At 41.8% G+C, this 20685-nt stretch overlaps 1 long non-coding RNA gene across 1 annotated transcript in view; it reads left to right on the top strand.

Moving 5' to 3' along the window:
- The first annotated feature begins 2820 nt into the window (after window positions 1–2820).
- LOC6601530 overlaps window positions 2821–20685 on the top strand; it is a 35095-nt gene continuing 17230 nt past the window's right edge. Inside the window, exon 1 of the long non-coding RNA XR_003409106.1 lies at window positions 2821–2872. This is a non-coding gene — a long non-coding RNA (uncharacterized LOC6601530). The remainder of the gene's footprint in view (window positions 2873–20685) is intronic.

Genomic DNA, 20685 nt, shown 5'->3' with positions numbered 1-20685 from the left:
TCATAGATTACTCATCCGCCACGTGGTATATGGGGGAGGGAGCGGGACAGAGCGGCCAGAAAATAGGAAAAGTCTTAACTGCCTTCACGACTGTCGATGTTTTGGGCTGTTTTCCTTCCATAGCCACCGCTCTCAAGCTTAATATTTATGCTGTTTTTTATGTGTTTTTTTATTTCATTTTAGTTTTTCTTGTGTTTGTTGCTGCTGTTTTTATGTTTTTTTAACATTTATGCTTTATTGAGTTACGGTCCAAAGTGGGGATTGATGGATGGAAGGGAGGGAAGTGTTGGACAGATGATGCTGCTGAGGCTTACAACAAAAACACAAACAAAATAGCCGAAGCTATTGATACCCTTGTGTATCCAATTCGAATTTGATTAAATTTGATTAAATTTGACTAAATTTTGTATATCAACCATATGAAATGGTGGTCCGATCTCGGCGGTTCCAAATCATACTACATATATAATATATTTGTACATCGTGAAAACTGGGGTAAAAGTTCTCTAGATATATTATACATACATATATGTACATGTACTATGATTTATGGGCTTGCATATGAGGGTTACCTTCTGAAAGGATATAAAAACTGACTCACCGAGTGGGCCTACAAGTACAACCTACAAGCAATCTATATGTTAAGAGCATTTCCAGTTCCTCTCTCTGTAGCTCTCTTCCTCTGAGTCCTCTGCTCCGGTGTCCCATCTTCTGCTCCTGCTGTCTCTCTAAGGCTTTCCCTCATCTTTACGGCTCCCACAGCAATCTCTTTTGGCCTTGCTTTCCATCCAGCCTCCGTCTGTCGTCCCACCGTATAAATAAAGTAAATGTAGGTGAAAATATACATAAATAATGGCCACATGCGCTGCCTTTTTATGAAGTGTCCGTCTGTGTGTGTGTGTGTGTGTGTGTCTGTGTGTGTGGGTGTCAACACTCTGTATCTGTGTGTTTGGATGTCTGTGCGTGTGGGAGAAAGCGAAGGCGATGTCTGTGAAAATTAAACAGACGACGCAGTCACTGTAGCGGGAGGCAGGCAGAGGGAGGCAGGGGACTGAGGTTGAGGTTGAGTTTCCCTCTTTTGTAGGCATGTGTAAATTGCAAAAAAAAAATATATATCCAGTCAGGCGTATAGAAGCCAAGTCATCATTGAGTTTTTGCGAAATAGAATAAAGGAAGACAAAGCGGGGTCTAGCGGAAAAAAGAAAGACAGAGAGAGTGAGCAGAAGTGAAGGCATGACAAATGCTTTTCGCTGCCATTTTTTTGTATTTGTATTTGTTGGCCTGATTAGGGTTTTTGTTAGGCATACAACTTGACCTCCAACCAATAAATTACATTAAGAATGGATTCCCTGAAAACAAAATGCTAAAATAATCAATAATCTGGCGGTCATCTTAAGGAACCTGAGCAGAATTAACTAAATGGAAGCATGGCGGAAACTTCTAAGAATCATGTTTTTTATAGAACACGAAATGTTCTCGTATAAGACCCATCCAGATCTCTTCTACATTATTATTTTGGTACCAGCTAGAGCAACAAGTTTTCCGTTTTCTTTTAAGAATATATCGCCAATTTCTGATCTACGATTATTAAAGCCTAGTGCCTGCCCTTATAGTCAATCTAATCTGGACGGGTTAGCACTTTTTTCAGTGAGCATTTAAGCTTTTTTCCCTCCATTTTCATCGCTGCTGTTGGCCCAGTCAGGACTCATCAACTGCTCGACTTTCAGATTTTTTCGCGTTTGCCTGTGTTTTTGGCTGACTTTCTGTTTTTTTCAGAATCTCCTTTTTCTTTTTCTGTACAATCTCTAGATACTTTAGGTAGGAGTATATGTATGTACATACATATATATCCGAACACATATTTTGGGTACGAATTTCTGCCAAAAGTCTGCTTTCAGCTGTGCTCACCCTTGGTTGACTTTTGTTTTTCCTGACAAAAGTCCTTTCCCCCAAAGGTCCTGGACCTAGTGGCGCCATTTCGCTTTCAACACTCCCGGGATATGAAAGCATAGAAGAGAAGTGGAAGAATTTAAAGAACATTTTCTGATTTTTGTCAGCCTGCCTGCGTGCCAAGCGCACATAATTATCACACACGTTGCACAAGGCGTATGGGAGATTTTTAAATGAAAATTTATTTCTTTGCTGCTGCTAATTGCAGCGTTTGTTGTTTATGCACCGTTTGTAATGTTTTAATGTAGAAATTTATTGTTTTTGTGCATGTTTATTATCGCACGGCTCGCCGTTGCGCGTCCAAAAATTCGTTGTGACCAGGAGTACGGTCTCAAAAAGCGGGATATCGAATGGGGCAACGGGCACCACATCAGCCCCATGCAATTTTCTGTTCTGTTTTTCAGGACGTGCTGGCAAAAAAAATAAACGAGTATTATCAAAAGTAATAAATGAATAACAAAATACAAAACAAACGCCATCAATTATTTATAGTGTAGCCGAGAAACAACAGAAACAGAAATACCAAAAATAAAAGCTTGCGGCGCATCGATTTTTAAATATTTTATAAATTAATTCAGCAAACAGCATCAACAAAAAAATAATTGCAACAAAAAATATCAGGAATTAATGTAGTGCCTAATGCAATGTGTAATGATATCGCGTAAAACACCATACATAAAAACATACACACACATATATATGTATTTATTAATAAATAAATAAGTTGAGTAAATAGTGCCATTCTGCGACGGAAATTAAACAAATATCCAAAAAAAAAACCACGGACAAATATAGCTTTATTCGTACTGAATTCAATGTTTGGTCGTTGAATTGCAAACAACTTAATTGGCATTCCCCAAACATTTTCGTCCCCAAAGAAAACGAAATACGATCAACGAACAGCAGTGGGAAACGATATTTGGTGAGTTATTTTTGAGGGGATATATGTATGCAAGTATTGATACATATAGGGAATGATTACTATTCGCATGGCCTTTCCAGTAAACACATTAATTCGATGCTCATATGTTATTGTGCATGTAACTCACTCATGTCATTGCAAAGGTATAAATTATTCTTTCTCTTTTTATTCGAAAATGATGAAACTTTTCCTAATTACCCAGAGTTTTCAATTTCGCAGAACAATCATACCCCCTACACCACGGCTCCCTCTCTCTGTCCAAGTTTCAGCAAAACTACAAGCCAAAAACAAAAAAACCAGAGACGTGAGGATGCTGGAAGTCTTTTCAATGTCTGTGGCTCATTTAGCCCGCTACCAGAGCTTAACTTTTGCTCTATTAACTCACGTAGCCAGTGGCAGCACAATCCCAATCCCGCCCCTGTTCGCCGCGTGGCGTGTATCTCCACCATCTCCGTCTCCATCACCATCACCAGAAACAGAAATACCCCAACCGCAAATGTCACATGCAAATTCCGTTTCAGTTTGCCTTGTAACGGAAATGCAAGCGAAAAGTAGCAAAAGATTTTTATACATAACTTTTTATGCGGCTCATTGTGGGTGAGGCGGTGTGGAGGGTAGCAGCAAATGTGCAGGAGTATATAAGTTTGTCTGTGTGTATGTGTTTTTTGCATTTGCGCCATTTTATTTCATTTTCATTTGTAATTTTCTTTTGCGTGTGCACATTTCCTGAGGACGAGACGCAGTTGCGACTTTTGAACTGTTGCCGCTACTTTTTCGCTTTCCGTTTTACCATCTCTTCTCGCTTTTCCTCCTCTCTCCTTCCCTTTTTTTTCCCGCTCCTTACATTTCTAATTACACGCTCATTTTCAACTCGAAACGTAGGCAAACGGAAGCTGCTTTTGGAGGAGTCTGCCAGTTTTTAGTTACACTTTGCCACTCCGCGAAGGAAGGGAAAACGCTAAGGTCCCTATTTAGGGCAGAAACTGAAGCAGCAGATTTCGTGCGGGGGAAAGGGAAGCCCGTCTCTGCACGAACACATTTTGCAGTTCGTCTCGGGTATTACATCCTCCCGATGTGTTTTTATACGTGTCATTTTCTGTTGTGCTCTCCTGCTTCCTTTTTGGTGATAAGCAGACATTTCTGACCAAATTATTTCCTGATTCCTCTCATAATTAGTTGTCCTCGAGAATTCCTAAGGTCTAGTCTTTAGAATATAGCCTGAAAAAAGATCATGAAAGCAAATATTCGACATTATTCTCTGTGGTATTTCCCTCTGCTGAGACTGGGACTAACTTTCATTGCCTCTAGGCAACCTTTACCTTTGCCAAAACACTTTCAGACCCTTGTGACTTGAGTCAGGACTGACCCGAGCAATTAAATCAATGTTGCATGCCTTTTGATATACACAGAAGGGAGGTCGACCCTTGTCCCTTTGGCGGACTGCGCTTTGTCCGCTTTTCGTTTTAATTTCCATATTACGTGCGGACATGGAATTTATCATCGGCCAGTCAGAACTTCCTCCACCTACAGCCTTTGCCAAAGTTACACTAAATAAATTGCATAATCCACAAAACAAATTGGGAAAATGCAAAGCCAACCAAACAATGAGCACACAGCGAGTGTAAACGAGGCCCGCCTCCGGTCGCTGGCTACTTTTGTTGTGTCCGCAAATATTTATGGCAAATAACTCAACTTTTGCTAATTGCATATTTGGTGTTCATTTGGGTCTCTCATCATCAGTGGGCTCTATGGTTCTCTAGCTGGGTCCGTACCCCATCGAGGCATACATTATGTGACCACAATTTTACACAACAAATAATCGCCAACTATGTATGTATGTACCCCGAAGCATCTGTTACCCTGCCAGAGCTATTGTTTGATTACATTTTGAAAGAAATAAATTTAAATAAAGCTCGTACCCGATCCTGAATATGGAGCTCAGATTACCTCAAAGAAAACTTTCAATGCGTTAAAGTACAAGCGGACCTTCAATGTCTGCTCTTAAAACATGTGTTTGTATTGTAATACCCTTTAAATGTGTTTATATTCGTAATAAACAGACAGAAAAAACCCACCATAATGAAAAGTAAATAAAATAAATTAATTTTGGGTTTACCGAGTGAGTACCTTCAATTTTTGAAGGCTGAACAAACTTTGGTCACTGTTTCACCACCAATCTCTCAGAGAGTGAGAGTGAGAGTGAGAGTGAGAGAAGGAGAGAGTCAGAGACTTTGGGGCAGCAATACCTTTTTAATAATCTCCACCGAATGGAACCGAATTACTATGATATGATACCCCCGAGCGGATAAAAAAAAAAACAAACAAAGAATAAATCGAAAATATTACAGCAACAATACAAATTCTCTTTTGAAATGCCCGCCAATTGTGTTGTGGTCGTGGTTGTGCGTGTTTGTGTGTGTTTGGACATAAGATTTCTCTTGTTTCGGCGTGGATGAAAATTTGTTTCCATATTAAACCAAGTGATTTCCCTCTGTTTGTGATGTTGAACTGGCAGGAGTGGTTGCTGCTGCTGCGGCGGCTGTACCTGGATGAAAATCGATTAAGCTTTTGGGTTACAATTGATTGCTTGCCCGTCACATACGCAGCTCTTGCCCGGTCTCGCAAACATCCCATTGAATTCCGCTCCCCAATTATCTGGCTGTTGATTGATTTCGGATTGGTTTTGGTCTCATTGGAGCAAGAAAATGTTATGGACAAAGTCCCGATTGAAATTAAGCAGACATGAAAACATGAATATGTGTTTTAGAGTTTGGCTGTCTTTCATTCTTTCATCCAGGCTATCTCTCAGTAGGTCTTCCAGACTGCTTCTTAGTCTTTTGTTAGACTGCTTAACAATTGTACCTCTTAGTCTTCAAAGTTATCTTTCAGTCTGTGTGACAGTCTATCTACACTCAACTCCCATGCAACCTCAAAAGTTCCGGCCAATTTCCCCCACACTTTTCCTTGACTTTTCGTTCCATTTTCGGGCGCTCTTTTTTGCCAGTTCTGTTTAGCATTTTCAAGGACATGCTCTCTCCTTTGATGAATGTTTTTCGTCCCCCGTAACTTTCGTTTTGGTTTTGTCAGTTATTCAATATTACGAGCGCGTATAAGATTACTAAAAGGGCTATCGCTAGCCTGGCTTTCGCCTTTATTTCGCCTCTGGTGTAAAAAGCTGTTGGTTAATGGTCGTAGGACCATGGGTAAGGAGGAGGCACATTAGCCAAAAGAACACTCCCCCGTACACTCCTAGAGTTTCTATCTATGAGATTACATTCAGTCATTCATAACCATTCATCATAAATGAATATCCTATGTTGCAGGCCTCGTTTGCAGCACAGCTGCTTCAGTTTGCAGATTTAGCTTATCCTCCTTCTCTCTCTGTGCCGAGGAGTACTCGCAGGACACAAGCCACTTGGCATATTCCCTGCCATTTTTAAATGCATTTCATGTAAATCTCCTCGAAGCTTATTGCATTTCCTCTGTAAATGCATATCCGATTTATGAGACAGTTTGATGGCTGTTCTGGAAAAATGAGAGGAAAATAAAAAATAAATGTAAAAATTGGCAATCAAGTGCCTCTGCACGCCCCGTCAAAACATAAACATGTTTACCGAGGCCCCCGTATGCGTAATAAACAGAATCGATTCCGGGAAGGAGGAGATTTTAACGATGATGGGAGGGTGCGTGTTTATCGCTGAAATTGCCCTCAACATCTTCCAGAAAAATCCAAGTCCTAGACGAAGGCGCAAGGCGAAAGGCAGCGGGTCCCCAATCAATGGCAGAATGTGTTTAATAAGCTGAAACGGTTCTAAGCGGCGAATCGCAGGCTCTCACATAGGATTTTTTTTTAGTCTGGGGGACATGGGATGTATCTTGTATCTGAGAGTAAGCACGTGATGTGCATTTTAATATAATATACTCGTTGTGCCGACACTCTACAAAGGTGTGTTTACTTGTTTTAAATCTAATTTAAGTATCTCTTCTGGCATAGCCTTCGATCGAAGAATCTTTAAGCTATGTTTTAACCTCTGAGAACTCTCCCTCTCTCAATTGTTCCTTTTTGTTGGCCAGTCAGTAGACCAGACAACAGGACAACATTGCCCCAAGCTAGGGAATGACTGGACTCGACCACTGGGGATTCGTCCGTGGACACAGGCCTCTGTGTGTACCCTCTATTATCGTCCTGTCCTATTCATTGTTGTTGGTGCTTCCTTTATTATTATTATAATACCTACTCACAACAGCTACAACAAGTCGGCCCTTCATTCTTGGTTAGTTTTTATGGTTCTCAGGCTGCTCGCTGTCTGACTGCCACGTCGGTGTCTGTCTGTGTGGCAGGCATTGACCTTCCATTGTCATTTGACAATTCAGGGCAGTTTTTCGTTGGGTTAGCAGAAGGACGAGCGTATGGATATATATTGAATGTTATTCAAGCAATCTCTGCCCACGAATTGATTACTGAACTGGGAGAAATGATATTAAAGTTGGCCGAAAAAATGAAACTGTTTCGAGGAAAATATTTTAAATACTTTGAAATAAAAATGAAATGTGAAAAGGAATTGCAATTGAATTTCGTTGAATTTTATTTAACATTTCCGAAATTCTACGAAGTACTTTTGCAACAAATACTTGTTCAAATTTTTCTTTTGTTGTTTTAACCTTAAAAACTTGTTTATTTGGCATTAGGTCATGATGGAGGAGAAGAGGTTGGATTTCTGTTGAGAAGAAGGTTTTCAAATTCCTTTACATTTTTGGATTTCAATCAGAGCTGGTCTTTATAAAATGATATGAAACAACTAATCCAATATATACAAATCTCGTGTCACGGTGTTGGTGGTTAATTTCCACCCAAACGGCTCGACCGTTTTTTGATGATTATTTTTTTTTGTATTTATTTATCATGGCTATTTACACGGCTACTTTTTCCTCTCTCTTAATTTTCGTGTGATTGAGCCTCAGACTATTATCATCCTTCCCACCATAATACTAAGCCAATTTTTGGCTTACTCCCCTATTTCCAATCATCCGTTCTTTCCTCATCTCTCCATCCTGTAGGACAACTCCTAAATAAGAAAAAAAAATGCTAGAAAATGTTTACGCCTGACATCGCATTTTATGCGAGCTGTGACTGAAATTTATGCGATTTCTTTCAGCTTTCCCTAGTTCCTTTCTCTCGTACTGGCCATTTTTTTCATGTTGCGTATCCTCGAACAGGCCTCAAATTATATTTTGTATCAGTTTTCGTAGAGGAATTTTCCCGCTGGCTTCTGTGTTAAGATTATAATCTTTATGGCCAAAAAAACAACTCAAGCGACAAACAAGCAATGAAAAATCACAATAAGCAGATGGGAAGGGGGAGGAGAGAGTGCGAGGTGTGTGCTGTGCCACATAAATTATTTGCTGCTGAATTGGCAATTATTTGATGTAATTTATTGTGTTGATAAATTTAAATGTTGGCCATGTTTTTATTTAATTTGAAAATAATTAATTTTGCTCCAGCGAGAGAAAGATGGAGAGTCAGAATTAAATTCTTCTTGCTGTCCAGCTACGTCGAGCCGAGCTGCCGAGCTTTTCAAACAAATTAAGTGCCCCACACAGGCACGGCCATGAAGAGACATGCACAAACATGCCCTCAAAAGAACGCACACACACATGGCCGTGGTGCATCCTGGCAGCTGCTGCTCGTTGTGCTCCTTCTACTTCTCCTCCTGCAGAGCACCCCTACAATATGTAATGACTTAAGTCAACGATGTCAATCATTGTTGTCATCTTCATTTAATCAATACGAGTACATACATATATAAATTTGCATGTGTTTGTGTCCCAGTGTCTGTCCCAGTGTGCGTGTGCACTGCTCCTTGTTCAGCCATTGCATCTGCAGCTGGTGATGTTGGCAGAAACTCAACTCTGACTCGATTAAATGCATCGAGAGCATCGAGCAAGAGAGGGGGAGACAAAGTCTGAGCTGTCATCAAAGCAAGCTTACTGACTGCATCCCTCACGCACAGCCTCACCTCTCTCTCTCATCCTAATAAATCCCTTCTCCCATGATATCGGAAGGAACGGGAGCCCCTGCCGAGTCATTGACGTCAGTGACAGCATATGTGTGCATCTGTTTTAGCTTGTCCCGGAATTAAGTGTTATTTAAATACACATCTGTTGGATGGAAAAGTATTCACCATCATTGATTTTTTGATATCAAAAGTCTTAATGGATTAAAAATGCATTCATACAGCTGGAAACAAAAGCTCATTAAGCACACAGACAGACAAACAGACAGACGACAAATAAGCAACTCAATATGTTAAGAGAAGAGAAAGAGAAGGAGCTGCTCAATGAATTAAAAGTAAGGGATAAGGAATGTGTGAAAAGTTTAAACGATAAGTTTTCCACTGGAAAACCCATTCCATCTCAGCGTCGGTGGGAGATAAAATACTCCAGTCATCTTTAGTGCAATACAAATATATTTGAGGTAAGAGTAAACTCAATTTTGTGCAGTAATATAGCATCGGTGAAAAAATCACCGTCTACCAGCTGAGGAAAAGACGTGGAAATGAAATACTGGCGGCACTTCTGCTGCCACAATTTGAGAATAATTAAAATATTGCGCATTCGCAGCGTGTGACTTGCATTTATTGAAGCTGTTCTGGCCGCACGATAGCGTCGCCCGACCAGGCCAATCCAATGGAGAATTCAAGACAGAGACATAAATCTGGAAACAATAAAACAGACAAAAGTGAAACCCAGCCAAAGAAGGGCTGCTCCTTCTATGATTTACGGCTCCTGGGGTTCATCGTAATGCCTTTTAATAGCATTTACATCCCCATCGACCGCCCGCTACGGCTCTTGCTTCAACTCCCTGGATGAAATATGATCTTGGATCGATGTCACTTTGCTATTTGGCCTTTCACATTTGCATTGCGGTTACGCTCGCTGGCTCCATCGCACATTCTATTGGTCGTCTCCCCATTTTAATGGCCCCAGCGATGTCGGAGCTTAAACCAATTTATCTGACTAAATATGTTTTGGGCGAAATCTAGTTTGGGTAGCGTCGGATGAGGGCCGAGTGCACAATCGAATTTATGCATTTTGCATTTCACTTTACAGAGCCAAATTAGTCGCTAAACATTTGTTTATGGCCAAATATTTCTGTTTGCACATTAATGCAAAATTTTATGCATAAGAGGAAAATTGCTGTATGGATTTCATTAGAAATTCGAATAATATAATAGATTTCGTGGCCGGTCCGTGGCCGTGTCCGTGTCCCTTTGTGGTCTTTTTCTGGCTCTGGTTGATCCGAGATTCCAGCGGCTTTTCCTGATTTGTAGTGGGAATTCTGTTTGTCAGGGGATGTGGTAACGATTAGTCCACTTATATTATTTTGATTCGCTGGATTTGGCTTGAACACAGATATTCCAAACACGAATATACCCTTGTGAACATTCCTCTCCAATTACCGGCTAAACAAACTTAAAAAAAAGAGAAGGAAAGTACACAAAAAAAAAAAAAGAGAAAAGAAACAACAGCTGCTGCCGCTCTTCTCCTGCTCCTGTTGCTGTTCTGGTGCTGCTCTGGTGCTCTTCTCCTCTGGTGGTTGTGGGTATTGCCAATTTAAGCGCAAATGCAATTGGAATTTGCAATGAATATTTAAACAAACGTACACACAGCGAGTGGGGCAGCCAGTGGTGCGGTACACCGGTGGGTGAAGGGAAGGGAAGGGGATAGGCGGAATAAAATTAACGCAAGTGTTGAGCAAAGTGCATGCGTAATGCGTTTTTGCACCAACCAACAGAAGAGCACCCGGGAAAAGCCAGGAACAACCAGAGAAACCAGAAAAACGAAAACCCATCGGACGCTGTCCGTCACTCAACTCCGCTCTGTGCAGCACCCCCAACCATCCGCTCTGTTTTTTATTTGTTTTCTGTGGTTTCTCTTTGGATACCCTAACAGGAGCCGTCCGTTTTGAGTGAGTCTGGAATGGAACCTCAACAGAAAAGAAGAGCTGGTCAATCAGAGAGGAAGATATAACTGCATTTCCAGGAAATGGACAAAACTTCGCAAAAAGAGAGATCACTGAATGTCGTAGGCATGCATGTAGGCATGACGGAACATGCCTCTTAAATACTATAAGTAATGTACATGTATTTCGTTTGAAAGAGTATGCCACTTTCGCGGCATCTCCACTAACATTGTACTTCATTTTGATGTTTATTTGTGCTTCCTTTTTTATTTCCTTCAGTTGGCAAAATGAGCGTTAAAATTGTAAATAAATTACCAGCACTGGGCAGAAGGCAGAGTGTAGCAATTAAAATATAGTTAATTGTTCAAGTTCCTTTCGGGAAAGAGACAGAGACAGCATTCGAGTATGGGGAGCAGGGTATGGCGGATGGCTGTCGCTGTGGCTAAGCGTAACATACGAGGGAAAAGTGGAAGAGCCACTGTCTTGGCGGGAGAAGTTTGCGCTTAAATCATAGCGCCATGGCTCTCCACGTTCTCATAAGCCTCGAGTGCAAGTCTGTGCGAGATAAGGCCTCAAAAGTTAGCTATGAGTGAGGCGGAAAACTACACAGTGTGAGCGGCAGAGAGGGACGAACAGATGTGCATATGTGCGAGAATAGTGAGGGGGCATATAACTCATGCGACGTGTGTGACAGCCTAGAGAAGAGCAGCAGAACAGTCCAGGAAGTGGAGAGAAGATAGAGAGATGAAGAGCAGGCACACCTTAACGACAGTTTGAACTTTCTAGGGGGCGCTTTAAAGCGCTAGTTTGGAGTGCAATATTGCGAAGATGATGAAGATAACTTTAAGTTGAGATATAAAGAGAGTTCCTGCGAAATAAATGGAGAAATAGGCGGCTTAGAGAGAGGAGATTATCACTTATCTTCAGAGAAAGACCGCTGTTGCCTTCCGTGCAAAAAAAAATAATATTTTGGAGATGAGTTTTGATGAAACAGAAAAAATTCGAAGAACAGCTAGCCGTCGAGGGAAGACTCGACAAGATAACTTTCAAAACTATCAAGGAAAGAGTGATTCTATGAGGTGCTAACATCAGTTCCCTAAGACATTTGGCACTCGTAACAGATTTTGGCTGGTGCCTGGATTACTTAATGGCCAAACAGTCGGTCCAATTTAATTGTTGTTTTAACTGCCGTGGGCACTCTGACAGCTCCTTTTTTTCTCATAGTCTCATATATCTACTTCGCTCTCAAAGTTCTGGCTCCCTTTCTCTTCATTCTGTCCATCGCTCCCTCAGTTTTACCCGTTTCTTTTAAGCCCAGACTTTGATTTATGCACGAACAAGCTGGGAGAATATCTTCGTCTGCTTCGTTTCCTCTGGCTTTTTTTTTTTGTTGTCTGCGGCTACAACAATTTCAATTTGCGTTAACTAGTCGGGCCAGTCCTGCTGTCTGTGGCCTGTTTTCCCTCTCCGCATCTATTCCTTTTGCCTCAGCAGCTTTGGGCCAAACCCTTTTGCTGTCTTTTGCCCTAGAGGGGCATGGGGAGACTCATCGAAACCCGTCTTCATTGTTGTAGTCGTCATTTGGATGGCACGCCATTTTCTGTTGATTTGATTTTGGGACGTCTTGTTTGTGGGCGTGATCCGTTTCTGCCCATGGTCCGCCCTATCTCCCCACTGCCATGCACAATTTCGCATGTGAAATTTGGCGGCTGACATGTTTGCCATTGCCGCCCCTGCTCTGCACGCCCTCGCCTTTGCTCTGCTCATGTTGGAGTAGGTAATTTTTAATGCATTTAAACGGCTGTCAAGTGGCCCACACACGCCATGTACCCTCCGGCGCTACTCCATCCTCCCCTCCCTAGGTTTGTCGGCCCAAAAATATGCAAAAACCGCGAGCACTTACGACACATACCCGTACGACCTCGTATATCAGACCCGCACAGAGGGTAGCCGGTCTCGACAAAAACCTGAAGTTAGACATTCTCTGTGCTGCTGTTTTGTGTTCAGCTCTCAGTCAACGAAAAATGCCACCAAATGCCAAAATAAAATAACTTTTCCATAGGCCTAACCAGGCTTAGAGAAGGAGTAGCACGAGGGGAGTGGAGTGGAGTGAAGAGCTCTATGGAAACACATGCCATGCATTTTTTATACCCTTCATGGAGAGCTTGGCACGTGGCCTTAAAGATGATTCTCACATACTTGAAAGGTTGTTAAATTAGTCTTCTTTTCTGGGATATAAGACGTTGTAAGAGAACAGTTATTCCACGAATTTATTTTAACTATGGCGCTGATTACATAATTACCCACACATCAGTGAAATATTTTGAAGCATATTTAATATCAGGCTGAATATAAATTCTGCATTCATCCAGGAAATCTTTGTAATAATCAGATCTAATAAAGACTGTTGAATCTTCGATCAGAGAATCCAATCTTCGTTATGTCTGGGCCATAGAAACGTTTTACAAAAAATTCTCAGACTGTTGTTTTTCTGCTCACCAATTTTCAGGGAGGGCAGGGGCAGGGCCGATCCAGAGGCACATGAAAAATTGAAAGAGAATACAAACATGTTGCCAACTTTTCGCAAAACAACAACCACTGCAACTGCCACTGCTGTTGGGTTTGAGCGTACACCAGCAGGAACAGCAGCAGGGACGAGTTGGTGGAATATAGAGGAAGGATGGTAGTCCGGAGAGGAAAAAAGTTTTAACTGATTACGTTTGCTGTTGATAATGTTGAGTGACATTTGGTTTGCGTATTAACTTAAGTGAGCGACAGCGGCTCCCCTGCTCTGACGACTGCCCCTGTCTGGGGCATATGTGAAGTGCTCTCCAGCCCCAATGAACCACCACGTCCCTCTGCTGCGGCCTTGGCGTGCTCTCCTCTGGCTGCCTGTATTGCCAGAGGGTTTGTGTTTCAATTAAAAAGGGAATGATTTTAATGTGCTTCAGAGCAGTGGAATGATTTTTAGAATTTAATTTCGAGAGGAAACATAAAACCAGACCGAAATGAGTCGGTACGTGATACCATACCTGGCACACAGTCAGTATACACATGTCTACTTTTATGATTTATGCAACTTTCACAATATATTTCATACTTGTTTATACGTAAACGATGGAATTGGTAATCTGGCCCATTCTTTCTTACCCTCTCTCTCTTTATATTGGGTATAGCTGCTCGCAAAAGGGCCAGATTGATTATTTTCTCTGACTTGTCTTTGGAGAAGACACAAAGTTGGTTGCTAAATGTCAATGTAAATATTAGATGGAGCGAAGGGACGGACTCGATTATTGTTGATGGATGATCAAGAATACTTCCTTATACTCTTCGAGTGCCGCTTATGATAATTGTAAAAAGGAACTCAAGGTTAAGTGTGTCTTTTCTGCTGTTGCCGTTTTCTAAACGGACTAAATGACGCCCTTGGACGCCTCAGATTTTAATTAGAATTTCATTCAAACAATCTCGATTACCCTGAAAACTTAACCTTTCTCCCTTTGTACTCTCTTATCATGTCGCTGGTCAGGCAACAAGCTATCATTACAACCATGTTCAACATGCTCCCAAACACACACTCTCAACTTTGGCCTTCAAAAGGGGCGGTGGTGGTGGTGCTGGTGCTACCCAAAAACTTGCCGCTAACCTTAGTCATACGAGCGAGTGTACGAGTACCAGGGCGCCAGATTCGTTTTCCGTCGCGCTACCTACTGCATATACATACATACATCTTTTAAGCCCTTTTGCCAAACCAATAAACCAGCACTTAACCACAATTACCCCCCTTTTCGGCAAACAAGGGCGAACAGTAACGTTTTTTATCCCCCCTTTGTGCACCCGTCTCCCCTCCGGTCACACTCCCTGCTTGTCGACACAAAATCATGTGCACTGCAATCAGTCTTCATTTACACTTTGCACCTGCGGCACTTGGTCTACTGTTAGTCTCTCGCCACCAGGCTCCCAGCCACACGAATGGAGCATTAGGTGGGGATGGTATGTGGCATGGGGTGTTGCTCAGCCTGAAGAAGAAAGCTCAGCTCTGGGGTACAACAGCTTTGAACTTGCATGCAACCAGAGACCGGTACCAAAGAGAAGATGAGAGAGAGTAAGTTTGTGTGTGTGTGTGTTTGGGTTGCACAGAGAAAGCGACATATAAACACACAAAAACTCAGGCCTTTTTTCGGGGCGTATATGTTATAGACAGAGAAGGCTTAACATCTCATACGTATATTTGGGAGGGTCGCAGGAGAGGTGAAACAAGCTGACTATAATACCTGGTAGCTGGTTGGGTATATAGTCGTATATTCTCGGAAGATGTTGGTTCCACTTGGATGTTACTGTATTTTAAATCAAATCAAGCAGTCTCCTTGTGGGACTATTTGTTGTGGAAAATGTGTTCTCGGGCTTTCATGTTTTAATATTAGTTGAAAAGAGCGCCCAATGCCTCTGAGAGCGAGCTAGTAATTTCCTCACAATATTGATATTCCTAACGAATTATCATCGTGAACAAAATTCCGAATCGCTAGGTCCGAATGGTCCTTATTCATATCATTCGAAACGGATGTATCCGTTCATCTATACGTGTCTGTACAGCGAATGTCGACGCATCATTCGACGAATCTACCATTGCGTTAAAGGGCAAAAGGTTTGATTCCAGGAGTAAAAAATTTCACGCATTCGATTTACGCGAGCTGCTACAGTAAGTATATCAAATAATCTACGATGAGCACTATAAGTAAATCTTCGCTTATCTTACAGGGTACCCATGAGTCCATATTTCGTACTCGAAGGCTTCACTCTGGTTTTTATTATAACACTATGTATTACAATTGTTTCTTGTTCTTGTTGTTTCTTTTCCTGTTGGTTTTATTGTTAAAAAGTTGCACTTTCATGTAATGCTAACGAGTAACAGTACCAGAGAGACGAAAGAGATGGATAGGGCAGGGTGAGAGAGAGAGAGAGAGGGAGAGAGAGAGAGAGAGAAAGAGATAGGGAGAGAGCGGGCGAGTCCTTCCTGATAATAGGGGTAGTCGTATTTCCGTTATTCCACCTCACAATCCCACCCCTACCACCTGCCACCGAGCCCCATAGCCAGAGCCATAGCCTGAATGAGTTTCATGTTTGGGTTCCTGTTTTTGCTGTTGCTGTTGTTGTTTTCTGCGGAGCTATTGTATTAACTTGACTTTTATTTCATCATTACAATTGTAGTTGTGGCATTGTTACTGTTAACATTCAGCACAGTCGAGCTGTAAGCCGCCCGCCCCCTCTCTCTCTCTCTCTCTCTCTCTGTACATGCCTTTACCTCTCCGTCACCCAGACCCATTTTAATTGTTGTTTTAGCCCCCGAAGCTATGGATTCGTTTTGGGGTCTTGCAATGCGAATGTACTCGAATGAAAGGTTATAGAGTGGAAAGGAAAATAGAGAGTGCAGGGGATAGACTTATGCTTTTTCCTGGTCAAAGTTTACAATGTTAATTATAATTGCGATTTGTAGCGAGGTACAGGCATGGATAAGTCTGCCAATAAAGATAAGGTTGTATGATTTTCGATTTTCAATGCTTTCTGTGGCTAAAACTGACAATCCCATAGCCACACAGAAGGGCCAACACGATTATCTCCTACGGAAGGGAGGGTAGGTTTGATTTCCCTGTACAGTGCACACTATCTGACAGAGCCAGGACTTTACATTTTGATTTCTAATTTCCGCCAAACCCAAACTGGTGACAACGATTGACATTAGTTGAAGACATGAGAATACAGAGAAGATGCATAGTCCATGAGTGGCAGGAAGACAAACAGTGCCACAGAGGAAGAGAGTGAGACTTGGGAGAATGCTTTGTTTTGTCATTACAAAATGTCAAAATCAGTTACAGAGAATCGAAAGGAGACTCGCCCTGCCCCGGGCATGTCAGCAAAATTTTGCATTCAGCCTTCATCAGGCTGGGGGTTATTGCTAGTCAAACTGGGAAACCGCAAATAAGTTCTCTGGGCTCTTTGTGAGCACACATTGTTGGAAGTAACTGTAGTTCTCAGTCCTCTTCTCACTGCGATGTCTGGGATATTTGTCTGCTTATAATTTGCAGCGCAAATGACCGAAAGGTATACTACTCGGGTCTGGTCTGCTGACCTGCCTCGCTGCTGGGACAAGAAAGCAAATTACAGCCTTATGAATTAATGATTCGTGGGCCTGGCCAGGACTGGCCCTGGCTCTGGGTCTCTTGACCCCGTCTGGTCTCCGGTGCTGTCGTCCTGAAATTCTAGTTTAATTTTTGAGTAAGTTTTATTTGTCTTTAGTGTCATGGTTATCGCCTCTCTCTCTCTCTTTCTCTCTCTCTCTCTCTCTGAGCGAAGAGAGTATAATACTCTGTAGATAATTTTTTTGACAATATAATAGATATAATACAATGTATAACATACCCTTGCTTTCCAATGGATATTCCATCTCCGCCAGATGTAATTCTCCATGTAATTCGTGAAAGACTATATTTTGGAGGAATGGTGTAGCCGCATTCTAGGGAGAGTTTATCCTTATTCGATTTTTTTCTACCAAATACGGCTCATAGTGGGTGTTAATAATTTTTGAGAAATATTTTCTAATTTTGTATTACTCATACGCCACGTGGCATTGTTCCTGCTGATTTTATTGCTATTCCTGCTATTCTGCTTTTGTCTGCCTTGAGTCTCCACACCTTCCACACTCGTTTTCTCCCTCATTGCCAAAGCAATTCTGTCTCTTAATAATGGTTAGATTAAAAGCCACTTTGTTTGCTTTTGTGGCTAACCAAGTTGTTAATATGCAGAATCATTTACTGGAGCCGGGAAGATGAGTGGATGGCCAGATAAGAGCACAGACAAAAGGCACTCTTGCGGCGGTGTGTCAATGTTTGCAAAACGCACACTTTTAGCAGCCACTGTTTGGGGCTAGTACAGAAGATTGAGGCAACATTGAGACCAAATTCAATTAGTTGCATAGCTTGTGCATTTGCATCTTCGACATCCCCTCAACCAGACGCACATTTCGAGCACGGTTCGAGGTCTGTCTGTAAAATTTTACCAACCAATAATGTTGATTGCATTTTCATGCTCCATTCTAGATTTAATTTGCGGAATTTCCAGGGAACATTGTTTAATTGGAACTGAGCTCTGCAATTTAATGCAATTCGGTAACGTCTATAACTGATGGGTCAGATGGTCGAAGTATTTGGTTTGAAGAAGAATTGTGATGTTGGATGCTCGCAGAAGCATCCAAAATTTGAGCTGCAATGTGTTTTCTTCCTTATGCAATAGTTTCCAGTGAAGCCACGGCGTCTCAGGAAAAGGTTATAAAAAGTCAATCCCGGTCAGTTGATCGTCGCGTTGCGCTCCACTTCTGCAGATTCGAGTCGTTCCAAAGCCACACCCTATTACAGTGAAAATTGCTGACTGACGAGCCGAATGTCTTCCCTTTTTAAGAGCTTACCTGTGCGTCGAACTGGCGATACAACAATTACAAATTCCCTTCCCTCGAACTGGCGGAATATACTTTTCTCTCACTCTCAATCTCTTGGTGTGTGCTAAAAGAAACCGCCCTGATCAATCGCCAAAGAGGGAAGAGACCAAAGCCACACCCTGACCCTGACGCAAGCGAGAGCCCTCGAAATTCCTCCAGAAATAAATTATAGTTATAACCTAAAAAATAGATGGTGTTTGGTTTTCAGATCTGGAATCTCCGGATCTCTACTGTGATGACCCTTAGGTGGCACTGCGTTTTTTTTTTTCCTCTCAGCTGACCCAAGCGTAACAATTTTAGAAAAAGAAAAAGAATATGTCAAAGAAAGAATAAAGAATGAAGAAAGAAAAGATAGGCTGAGGCCAAAGCAAAAATTCTGAGCACGAGTTTCTGAACTTCCGGACCAACAAATTTTAACGAAAGTGTTGTGCTACAAACTTCGTTCTTTTTCAATCTCCTCTAACTCTTACACTTTTTAGCCCTTCTCTTAATATGATTTTTCTGTGTTGCCAAATAAGGCTTTATGAGAAAAAGTAAGTGACATTTTGTTGGTAAAGCAAAGGTGTAATTAAATTAAATAACTTTTGGAAACATATCTGATTTGGAGGTACACGAGCGAGTCCCCTAATTACTGGGGAAAATCCTTTAAGATCTTAGCTCACTCTCATTGCCATTTGAACGCTAAGCCAGTGGAAAAGCGACTCCTGACTGGACTAGCTCGTTGGCTGGATGGCTGGCTGGAGGCTTAGCCGCTTCAGTTATGTATTGAAATAGAGTAGAACCAACACACAACATAGCAGACATACACCATGCTTCTGGCCTTTGGCTTAAACCCCGTCAGAGAGAAAATCTCTCAAATCAAAGCTTACTCTTCTCTTTTTTGAGTTCAGCATTTATTTGAAAAGTTATTAACACATTTTTTCCAATGCTAGCTATTTTCTCTCTTTCTCTCTGTTTTCTTCTCCGCTTCCCTTTTTGGTGTAACGCCCCACCATCACCTTTCAGTCGTTCTGCGTTTCCGGTATTTTCATTTCCTATATACGCTGCATCCACGACTGACGTCCGCTTTTTGAAAATGAGATTCTTGGCACCAATTCAACACTAAATTGATTTTGAACAATGGACCCCGCCCTCAATAGTCATGGTCGGAGGCGAGGGCGTTGCATAGGCGGTTCATCGGCATTGCCTTCTATTCTGCTATCTTTGGCAATTTATCTCGCCATGATTTTGGAGCGATGCTTCCGCTTTTCCGTCTTTTTTTACATCACCCAAAAAAAATATTTTACATAGAGCAAAATAACAACAGCAAAAATTTGGTAAATGATAGAGGGAATGTTTTCTGAATCTAAGAAGGCGACAACGAATTTGGGATGTACTATGATTTACATCAAAATTTTCCATCAGTTGTCCCAATATATTGGTTTCTTACACATTCAGTTACTTCACGAGTTTAAAAGGGTATTTGGATGCTGAAATCGAACACGAAGAGCACACCCAGAGTAGTCAAGGGAACCCTAATACCCTTTTCACGGACAAAGGATCGTCGCCTGCAATTAAAGTTGCAAATAAAAGCCATCAAATTCAATTTCCCAGAGCCATTACCACCCATGCACCCATCTCTCGACTGCATGCAAAATTGTATTTGTGTGCCAAGGCCCGCTCGGACGGCACTGGTGGAAGCGCTATCATAATTTTTCCGCTCCTTGCACACACAAAGCCATTTTTAGCTGTTCTTCCCCACTCTGAGTAGAGAATCTCCCCCTGGAAGCCCATCCCTTCAGTGGCTGCCGACATAATCAATAGTTGTGACTTCCTTTAATGGTTTTCCGGTGATTCAGCACTTCCCGTGGTGCCCCAGACCCCACCCTAAATTACTCCGCTGTCCGCCAATACTTTGTCCTGCTTTTCTATTATTTTATTTTCAAATTTTTTCCTTTTTTGTCACTTGTTGGACTTGAACTCTCTCTCCATCTCCGGCTGCCTTTAATTTCTAGTTTGGCTGCCAACAAATTTGGCTTGTTGGCTTCTTATTATACACTTTTTAAGCATATTTTTCCAGCCGATCCCCAGGGATGAATAATGTACAAATTTCAAAGGAGATTCCGTGAAGGATATAGAGGAGAAAAGAAGCTGTTTGGCGCTTGCAGTACATTTTTTGTGGCCTTTTAAAAAGTTATTAATTTTTCCGTGTGAAATTTATGAAATTTATTTCACACATGGCCGCGGACTCGAATGTCTCCTAAATAAAGAAGGAAAGGAGGGTGGCATGTACGTGCCCTCATTTTTTCACGCTCCGTAGATTTAGTCATTTTATTTCTGGGGTTTGATGCGGTCTAACATGCCCTGTAGTCGTGGTATATGGTC

This window comes from Drosophila persimilis, unplaced genomic scaffold (assembly GCF_003286085.1).
Source record: "Drosophila persimilis strain 14011-0111.01,24,50 unplaced genomic scaffold, DperRS2 tig00000715-arrow-arrow-pilon, whole genome shotgun sequence".
In the NCBI taxonomy this organism is placed as follows: domain Eukaryota; kingdom Metazoa; phylum Arthropoda; class Insecta; order Diptera; family Drosophilidae; genus Drosophila; species Drosophila persimilis.
This window is presented reverse-complemented; position numbering and strand designations above follow the sequence as displayed.